This window comes from Nanorana parkeri, unplaced genomic scaffold (genome assembly GCF_000935625.1).
Source record: "Nanorana parkeri isolate BGI_ZX_2015 unplaced genomic scaffold, ASM93562v1 scaffold2665, whole genome shotgun sequence".
Classification (NCBI taxonomy): Eukaryota; Metazoa; Chordata; class Amphibia; order Anura; family Dicroglossidae; genus Nanorana; species Nanorana parkeri.
Window position 1 is genome coordinate 58,162 of NW_017308933.1, and position 10,924 is coordinate 69,085.

The window sequence follows — 10,924 nt, forward strand, 5'->3', positions numbered from 1 at the left end:
CTTTTTTTTTTTTTTAAAAAATTTTTTTTTTTTTTTTTTTTTTTAGATTTAACATTTATTTACATTTTTTTACTTTTTTGTAAATTTTTTTTTACTCTTTTCATTGATTTTTCGAGCAGCTCGGCAGCATTCGGCTATTTACTTTTTTGCCGTTCGGCCCCCTATGTGAATATATGTGAATAGGGGTGAATGGCAGCGACCGAGCTGCCGGAGCTTCGGCTCAGCCGATCCAGATGTTGGATCGGCTGAGTCGAAGTCCTTCTGCACTTTCGGCTCAGCCGAACATTTGGCTGACATGTCCGGCTGACCGAAGTGTAGCCGAAGGCAGCCGATGTACAGCTGAAATCAGCCGTAGTGAATAGCCGAACGATGTTTGGCTCACTTCACTACGGCTCGGTTATTCACCGGGCCTCCTGGCAGCTGAGTGAATAAACCTGTAAAATGCAAATATTTAAAGAGGCAGGCAGGCCCGGATTTCCCACAAGGCCCGCCCTCGGGGCAGCAGAGCGCCGGGGGGCGGCAGCGGTGACCTTGTGGGGAAGTTGCGGATCCCCATACATGTCCCCCAGGGCAGTACCCGGACCCCCATATATGTCCCCCAGGGCAGTACCCGGATCCCCATACACGTCCCCACATATATGTCCCCCAGGGCAGTTCCCGGATCCCCATACATGTCCCCCAGGGCAGTACCCTACTCCCCATACATGTCCCCCAGGGCAGTACCCGGACCCCCATACATGTAAGGTGTCCCGGCGGCGGACCGTAGTGTGCCAATCGCGGCGGGTCGCAGCTCCTCCCCCCAGCTGTCAGATACAGGGCGCGAGGTATGAATCCAGCGGCGTCCTGTTAGGCCCCATTCACACTGAGCGACCTGAAAATCGCGCGATTTTGAGCGATATTGCGCGACGAGCGATATTGAGCGACTTGTCGCGCGATGTCGCGCAACTTTTTCCTATGGCCTCTACTCCTCCGATCATCCTGGCTGTATGAGTGACTGGGGCCATCTTCAGTGAGCTGCACCCTCCAGTTGGCGGGTCTGCTGCAGCTTACAACTGAATTGCACATAACCTGATATTAGATAAGTGATTTTCCTTCTATTTGGGGTCCCCCGGAGCACCTCCCTATAAGAAGAGGAACCATTTCTGGATCTGTATGATTACAGACTGCATAACACACAGGAAATGAGCGCCATTGGTTCCCTCAGTGTGCCGCGCTCGGCTCTGCCGACAAGCCGCGCGATTCGCCAGGCAGACCCGCGGCGGACCGACCTTCCTCAGTCCCTTCATGTGGAGGAGAATTTTCCATTCATCGGAAATGTTGACGCGCTCACAAGTGATATTTTTCTCCTTTTTATTTTCCGGCCTCTGCCAGTGAAAGTTCGGCGAATCCGCTGCCGAAAATAGACCGTCCGCACGTGTGTGTGCGCCACGGCCGGCCAGGCACGTTCAGCGCCATCATGGCAGCGAAGCCGGAGGATGGCAGGAAATATGTGAAGTATGTGAGATTCACCGGCCTGACATGTTGGGGAAATTGGATCATGATGCGGGGTCACGGGTGGCGAGGACACGGAGCTGGCGTGCGGGGGAGGAAATGAATCACACGGAAAGGAGCGCTCTCCACCGCTGTCACACTGATCCCGGGCTCCGCTGTGCCCGGTGCGAGCCCGGGGCCAGCATGGAGGCTCTCTGAGAGGGGATCAGAGGGAGGTCGGTACACGAGCTCCCTCCGGTCCCCTCTCCGCTGTCAGAATGCGGAAGTGTTGTATATGACATCACTTCCGCATTCTCGTGTCACTCTCCAGCTTCAGATGCTGGAGAGAAGCTGATGGAGCAGATCTGTGCTTCATCAGCTTCTTCAGGGGGGTCCTAGGTGACATTAGGGGTCTTGGAGACCCCTGATGTCTCTATAAAGAGGACCTGTCACCTCTTTTGCTATCACATAGAGGGGTTTCTTATCCCCCTCTGTGATAGCAATAAAGTTTAGTGGAAAAAAAAAATAGGAAAAAAAATGTAAAGTTTCCCCCCAAATTTTTTTAAAGTTACACATAAAAAAGAATTAAAAAAACCAATTTTTTTAAAAAGTCCCCACCCCTACATACACGCATGTAAACATGCGTCAGGTGAGCATACCTGTGAAAACGACGATTGCGCCCATTACGCCGCACAATCATTTTAGGGCCATTAATCACCGATAACACTAAACTGATGAGCGGTAACAGCTTTTAAGGCGTCGCCTATGGCCAATTTTGGGTATGGTAGTTTTTTGCGATTTCGCGAGTGCGCGCAATTTTTAAGCTTGACATGTTTGGTGTCTATTTACCTGACGTGACCCCCCGAATTTTATATTTTACCATAAGATTGTGTAATATTGGTTGTTTTATAACATAATTTCAAAATTTTCAGTAATTTCTCCTGAATATAGTAAAAAATAAACCCCCCCCCAGTGGTGAATAAATACCACCAAAAGAAAGCTCCATCTGTCCCCCAAAAAAGGGTATAAAATTAATGTCAGTCCGGCGCTGCGTGACGGAATAAATGTCAGTCAAAGTACCGCAGCGCTGAACACTGGAAAATAGCCGGGACAGGAAGGGGGAGGGGACACCGCGGTCAGCAAGCAGTTAAAGGAATTTTTAATTGTTTCACTTTAAATGATGTTACAATCACGGCTCCGTTATTTTTAAAAGTGTTTTTTTCATTGATTCCTGTCCCCAGGGCAGTACCCGGCCCCCATACATGTCCCCCCGGGCAGTACCCGGACCCCCCTACATGTCCCCCCGGGCAGTACCCGGACCCCCCTACATGTCCCCCCGGGCAGTACCCGGACCCCCCTACATGTCCCCCCGGGCAGTACCCGGACCCCCCTACATGTCCCCCCGGGCAGTACCCGGACCCCCCTACATGTCCCCCCGGGCAGTACCCGGACCCCCCTACATGTCCCCCCGGGCAGTACCCGGACCCCCCTACATGTCCCCCCGGGCAGTACCCGGACCCCCCTACATGTCCCCCCGGGCAGTACCCGGACCCCCCTACATGTCCCCCCGGGCAGTACCCGGACCCCCCTACATGTCCCCCCGGGCAGTACCCGGACCCCCCTACATGTCCCCCCGGGCAGTACCCGGACCCCCCTACATGTCCCCCCGGGCAGTACCCGGACCCCCCTACATGTCCCCCCGGGCAGTACCCGGACCCCCCTACATGTCCCCCCGGGCAGTACCCGGACCCCCCTACATGTCCCCCCGGGCAGTACCCGGACCCCCCTACATGTCCCCCCGGGCAGTACCCGGACCCCCCTACATGTCCCCCCGGGCAGTACCCGGACCCCCCTACATGTCCCCCCGGGCAGTACCCGGACCCCCCTACATGTCCCCCCGGGCAGTACCCGGACCCCCCTACATGTCCCCCCGGGCAGTACCCGGACCCCCCTACATGTCCCCCCGGGCAGTACCCGGACCCCCCTACATGTCCCCCCGGGCAGTACCCGGACCCCCCTACATGTCCCCCCGGGCAGTACCCGGACCCCCCTACATGTCCCCCCGGGCAGTACCCGGACCCCCCTACATGTCCCCCCGGGCAGTACCCGGACCCCCCTACATGTCCCCCCGGGCAGTACCCGGACCCCCCTACATGTCCCCCCGGGCAGTACCCGGACCCCCCTACATGTCCCCCCGGGCAGTACCCGGACCCCCCTACATGTCCCCCCGGGCAGTACCCGGACCCCCCTACATGTCCCCCCGGGCAGTACCCGGACCCCCCTACATGTCCCCCCGGGCAGTACCCGGACCCCCCTACATGTCCCCCCGGGCAGTACCCGGACCCCCCTACATGTCCCCCCGGGCAGTACCCGGACCCCCCTACATGTCCCCCCGGGCAGTACCCGGACCCCCCTACATGTCCCCCCGGGCAGTACCCGGACCCCCCTACATGTCCCCCAGGGCAGTACCCGGACCCCATACATGTCCCCCAGGGCAGTCCACATACAGACCTTGAGTAAGAGGTTGGTGCTCGAAGTGACAACACGGATGGCGCCGTGTCAGATACAGCCCATAATAGAAGTCACCGGCACTCCATGATATGTGCAATAAGTAGAAGCGCTTTTTATTCAATCGTCACATGCGTCATACAGCCAACGTTTCGGGGGCCACTCAGGGTCCCTTCTTCTGGGCGACATAGTGACAACATACCAAGGTTGCATACTTGTTGTTGTCACTACGTTGCCAGTAGTGGGACAGAAGGACGGGGCCTGCTGATATAATACACCGTGTTGTAGTGCACTCCATCACATACATCTCGTGTACCTCAATGAAGTTTTTTTCCTCTTCCACAACTAGTTGAAGTGGATGAAGCGAAGTTTCTGATTTTAGCGCGGCCGCCGGTTGTACTGGAATGTATGAGCGGCTCGTCGGCTGGTTTCACTCGTTGCCTAAAATTGCTCTTTAAATCAAAATACAAATTTAAACGATGTTCCTAATAAAATATTAATTTCGGAAGCTTCGAAAACAATTTATAAACCGTAAGAATTTAACATGCAGAGACAACGGCGATAAAATCTGATGGAGACAATTTCTGAGAACATTCCGGATAATTCGCTGTCCGGGGGAACAAACAAAACACCCTTCTCTCCCCTCGTACGACATCCATCTCCGCGCAGTGCAGAGGTGGCCGCGGAGGCTCGCGGTTTTCGTCGGTCGGACGTCGCGGATGATTTTTGCTATAAATTTCCCGGTGAGAAATATTTTCGGAGGGAAGACTTCCTCCCCGGGACGTGCTGGAGTTTAACGAGGAACATAACTCACCGCCATTGGGCTCCGAACGGTCCACCAGGGGCCCAATTAATGAGCGTTCACCCCTCCTATATTTAATGCTGCGGTCCCTACAGATCCAATGGAAGGTTATTTATTTCCTTCTTCTCTGCCGTCTGGAGACTTCACACAACAACAACAACAACGCAAAGGAAGAATAAAAAATAGTGATAGTCATAAAATGAGGGACTGAAAAGTGGAGGGGACCTGGAAACTACAGAGAGGGGACAGAAGACCAGACGCCAATTGCTGAGACATCCGATGGAATGGACGCACACCATTGGGACATTGTGATAGGAGGGCTGGGTGGGGGGGGGTAGCACCCGGAGTTGATTCAGTGGAGTCATCAGGACTCAAGCTGTATATGGGCCCCCCAGAGGCGTAACTAGTGACCTCAGGCCTTAAACTAACTTCCGTTCCCAGACCCCACCCTCTCCTCTTCCATGTCCCCAGTTTCCCCTCATGTCCCTAACTTCCGTTCCCAGACCCCACCCTCTCCTCTCCCATGTCCCCAGCTTCCCCTCATCTCCCCAACTTCCGCTCCCAGACTCCACCCTCTTCCATGTCCCCAGCTTCCCCTCAGCTCCCCAACTTCCGCTCCCAGACTCCACCCTCTTCCATGTCCCCAGCTTCCCCTCAGCTCCCCAACTTCCGCTCCCAGACTCCACCCTCTTCCATGTCCCCAGCTTCCCCTCAGCTCCCCAACTTCCGCTCCCAGACTCCACCCTCTTCCATGTCCCCAGCTTCCCCTCAGCTCCCCAACTTCCGCTCCCAGACTCCACCCTCTTCCATGTCCCCAGCTTCCCCTCAGCTCCCCAACTTCCGCTCCCAGACTCCACCCTCTTCCATGTCCCCAGCTTCCCCTCAGCTCCCCAACTTCCGCTCCCAGACTCCACCCTCTTCCATGTCCCCAGCTTCCCCTCAGCTCCCCAACTTCCGCTCCCAGACTCCACCCTCTTCCATGTCCCCAGCTTCCCCTCAGCTCCCCAACTTCCGCTCCCAGACTCCACCCTCTTCCATGTCCCCAGCTTCCCCTCAGCTCCCCAACTTCCGCTCCCAGACTCCACCCTCTTCCATGTCCCCAGCTTCCCCTCAGCTCCCCAACTTCCGCTCCCAGACTCCACCCTCTTCCATGTCCCCAGCTTCCCCTCAGCTCCCCAACTTCCGCTCCCAGACTCCACCCTCTTCCATGTCCCCAGCTTCCCCTCAGCTCCCCAACTTCCGCTCCCAGACTCCACCCTCTTCCATGTCCCCAGCTTCCCCTCAGCTCCCCAACTTCCGCTCCCAGACTCCACCCTCTTCCATGTCCCCAGCTTCCCCTCAGCTCCCCAACTTCCGCTCCCAGACTCCACCCTCTTCCATGTCCCCAGCTTCCCCTCAGCTCCCCAACTTCCGCTCCCAGACTCCACCCTCTTCCATGTCCCCAGCTTCCCCTCAGCTCCCCAACTTCCGCTCCCAGACTCCACCCTCTTCCATGTCCCCAGCTTCCCCTCAGCTCCCCAACTTCCGCTCCCAGACTCCACCCTCTTCCATGTCCCCAGCTTCCCCTCAGCTCCCCAACTTCCGCTCCCAGACTCCACCCTCTTCCATGTCCCCAGCTTCCCCTCAGCTCCCCAACTTCCGCTCCCAGACTCCACCCTCTTCCATGTCCCCAGCTTCCCCTCAGCTCCCCAACTTCCGCTCCCAGACTCCACCCTCTTCCATGTCCCCAGCTTCCCCTCAGCTCCCCAACTTCCGCTCCCAGACTCCACCCTCTTCCATGTCCCCAGCTTCCCCTCAGCTCCCCAACTTCCGCTCCCAGACTCCACCCTCTTCCATGTCCCCAGCTTCCCCTCAGCTCCCCAACTTCCGCTCCCAGACTCCACCCTCTTCCATGTCCCCAGCTTCCCCTCAGCTCCCCAACTTCCGCTCCCAGACTCCACCCTCTTCCATGTCCCCAGCTTCCCCTCAGCTCCCCAACTTCCGCTCCCAGACTCCACCCTCTTCCATGTCCCCAGCTTCCCCTCAGCTCCCCAACTTCCGCTCCCAGACTCCACCCTCTTCCATGTCCCCAGCTTCCCCTCAGCTCCCCAACTTCCGCTCCCAGACTCCACCCTCTTCCATGTCCCCAGCTTCCCCTCAGCTCCCCAACTTCCGCTCCCAGACTCCACCCTCTTCCATGTCCCCAGCTTCCCCTCAGCTCCCCAACTTCCGCTCCCAGACTCCACCCTCTTCCATGTCCCCAGCTTCCCCTCAGCTCCCCAACTTCCGCTCCCAGACTCCACCCTCTTCCATGTCCCCAGCTTCCCCTCAGCTCCCCAACTTCCGCTCCCAGACTCCACCCTCTTCCATGTCCCCAGCTTCCCCTCAGCTCCCCAACTTCCGCTCCCAGACTCCACCCTCTTCCATGTCCCCAGCTTCCCCTCAGCTCCCCAACTTCCGCTCCCAGACTCCACCCTCTTCCATGTCCCCAGCTTCCCCTCAGCTCCCCAACTTCCGCTCCCAGACTCCACCCTCTTCCATGTCCCCAGCTTCCCCTCAGCTCCCCAACTTCCGCTCCCAGACTCCACCCTCTTCCATGTCCCCAGCTTCCCCTCAGCTCCCCAACTTCCGCTCCCAGACTCCACCCTCTTCCATGTCCCCAGCTTCCCCTCAGCTCCCCAACTTCCGCTCCCAGACTCCACCCTCTTCCATGTCCCCAGCTTCCCCTCAGCTCCCCAACTTCCGCTCCCAGACTCCACCCTCTTCCATGTCCCCAGCTTCCCCTCAGCTCCCCAACTTCCGCTCCCAGACTCCACCCTCTTCCATGTCCCCAGCTTCCCCTCAGCTCCCCAACTTCCGCTCCCAGACTCCACCCTCTTCCATGTCCCCAGCTTCCCCTCAGCTCCCCAACTTCCGCTCCCAGACTCCACCCTCTTCCATGTCCCCAGCTTCCCCTCAGCTCCCCAACTTCCGCTCCCAGACTCCACCCTCTTCCATGTCCCCAGCTTCCCCTCAGCTCCCCAACTTCCGCTCCCAGACTCCACCCTCTTCCATGTCCCCAGCTTCCCCTCAGCTCCCCAACTTCCGCTCCCAGACTCCACCCTCTTCCATGTCCCCAGCTTCCCCTCAGCTCCCCAACTTCCGCTCCCAGACTCCACCCTCTTCCATGTCCCCAGCTTCCCCTCAGCTCCCCAACTTCCGCTCCCAGACTCCACCCTCTTCCATGTCCCCAGCTTCCCCTCAGCTCCCCAACTTCCGCTCCCAGACTCCACCCTCTTCCATGTCCCCAGCTTCCCCTCAGCTCCCCAACTTCCGCTCCCAGACTCCACCCTCTTCCATGTCCCCAGCTTCCCCTCAGCTCCCCAACTTCCGCTCCCAGACTCCACCCTCTTCCATGTCCCCAGCTTCCCCTCAGCTCCCCAACTTCCGCTCCCAGACTCCACCCTCTTCCATGTCCCCAGCTTCCCCTCAGCTCCCCAACTTCCGCTCCCAGACTCCACCCTCTTCCATGTCCCCAGCTTCCCCTCAGCTCCCCAACTTCCGCTCCCAGACTCCACCCTCTTCCATGTCCCCAGCTTCCCCTCAGCTCCCCAACTTCCGCTCCCAGACTCCACCCTCTTCCATGTCCCCAGCTTCCCCTCAGCTCCCCAACTTCCGCTCCCAGACTCCACCCTCTTCCATGTCCCCAGCTTCCCCTCAGCTCCCCAACTTCCGCTCCCAGACTCCACCCTCTTCCATGTCCCCAGCTTCCCCTCATCTCCCCAACTTCCGCTCCCAGACTCCACCCTCTTCCATGTCCCCAGCTTCCCCTCATCTCCCCAACTTCCGCTGAAGCACGTAGGGCCCAGGACAGGAGGAAGAGTTCCCGGGACTGACATTAGCGGTTACCGGGATAATAAATATCCTGGTAATCAGCGGTTACCAGGGGCCCCTTCCTCCTGTCCTAGGCCCCCTCCAAGTGGCGGCACTCCAGGGCCCGATCGCAGCTGCGACCTCTGCGACCCTGGTAGTTCCGACCACTGTGGGCCCCACTATTCGACTTTAGTCGAAGGGAACTCCAGCCTCTAACTCAATGGACATATCAAATTGTCTCATGAGTGAACTGCTGCATGTCCACAAACTCTTCTATGGGGGGTTTCCCTGTAATGATGAGATGTATTTTGGGGAGGGGGGGAGGGGTGGGTCTGGATTTTGTGGAAGTTTAGCTCCCCCTCCTGATCGGAGTGATCAGAGGTGAGAAGACATCAGCGGGCTTCTCTGTGGCGGTAAAGAAAGTGTTAAATTCCGGAGTTATTGTGGCGCGTGGTTTGCTCACCACAATACGGAGAACCGGCGCGGCGCATTTCCTGAAATATCGCCACCAATTGCTCGCCTGAGATCTAATAGATACATTGTAATTATGTTATTGTTAACGGTAATCCAATGTATGTAAAGTCACGCTCAACAGCCAGGACCTCGGTGTAAAAGTTTATTCCCAGGAATCTACAATGTTACCAAGTATGACAAGACCCACAAGAGAGCAAAAGAGCCGAAGAGCCGGAGAGCAAGAGAGCAGAACTGTAGAGGAGGAGAGCTGTAGAGGAGGAGAGCTGTAGAGGAGGAGAGGTAAGAGAGCGGGAGAGGAGGAGAGCAAGAGAGCTGGAGAGGAGGAGAGCAGCAGAGGAGGAGAGGAGGAGAGCAGGAGAGGAGGAGAGCAGGAAAGGAGGAGAGCTGGAGAGGAGGAGAGCAGCAGAGGAGGAGAGGAGCAGAGGAGGAGAGGAGTAGAGCAGGAGAGCAGGAGAGGAGTAGAGCAGGAGAGGAGTAGAGCAGCAGAGGAGGAGAGGAGTAGAGCAGGAGAGGAGGAGAGCTGGAGAGGAGGAGAGGAGTAGAGCAGCAGAGGAGGAGAGCTGGAGAGGAGTAGAGCAGCAGAGGAGTAGAGCAGCAGAGGAGGAGAGGAGGAGAGCAGCAGAGCAGGAGAGGAGGAGAGCCTGTGGATCTTGTCACGCTTGTAACATTGTAGATTCCTGGGAATAAACTTTTTTACATGGAGGTCCTGTCTGTTGGCTGTTGGCTGTTGGCTGTTGTGTGCGGCTTTACATACATTGGATTACTGATGACGGCCATACATGATATATTTAAAACGGCGGCATATGCAATATGTCGCACGACATTAGCGCAACTTATTATCAAAACCAAAAATGCACTTATGTTAAATGTAGTACCCCAAAACACTAAGGGGGTTATAGACAAAGCTGCCGTAGGCAGCCGAGTGAATAACCGCCCCGAAGTGAAGTGAGCCGAACGCTGTTCGGCTATTCACTTTAGGCTTGTACGGCTGATTTCAGCCGTACATCGGGTGGTTTCGGGTCGGCCGAGCATGCTCAGCATGTTCAGCCGACCCGAAGTGCAGAAGGAGTTCGAGTCAGCCAATCAAACATCTGGAGCGGCTGAGCCGAAACTCTGGCAGACTACTCGCTGCTGTTCGGCCTATTCTCATAGTTGCCGAGCGGCATTCTGCTCGGCTATTCTGCTCGGTACCTCCGGTGATACCGAGCAGAATCTTTTTTTTTTTAAAAGAAAGCGATTGGGCGGAGCTAGCAGTGACAGATAGCTCCGCCCAACTGTTTTCTTTTGGCCGGGACCAGCTGTCATTACAATTTCGGAGGCTGTACGGGCTATAGTGAATAGCATGTACAGCAGCCCTGAACCGAAGGGGTCCTGGTGCCGAAGCTAGCCGAAGGATCAGGCGAAGCTACAGCTAGATCCTTCGGCAGCTTTGTGAATAATCCCCTATATAAAATAATTTTTTGGGGTAAAATATAAAAGACGAGGTTACAACGAGTACATAGATACCCGACATGCCCAGGTTAAAAATTGCGTGCCTCCGTGAAACGGCGATAGAATTCAATACCCCAAAAAGTCCATAGACGACGCTTTAAAAGCCCCCCACGGGTCATCAGTTTAGAGATACGTGTAAATATTGGCCCAAGAATTATTTCTCTCAGTCCGGCAGTGCGCGGCGATACCCAACATGTGTAGCGCAATCGTCATTTTCATACGTAGGCGCAACCGATGCCTGTTTACGCAACGAAGCGCGAGCTCGCGGGGGATGTTTACATTATTTTTACATTTAATTTAATATTATTTTTAAAACTTTTTTTAACTTTACTTTAATTGCTATCTCAT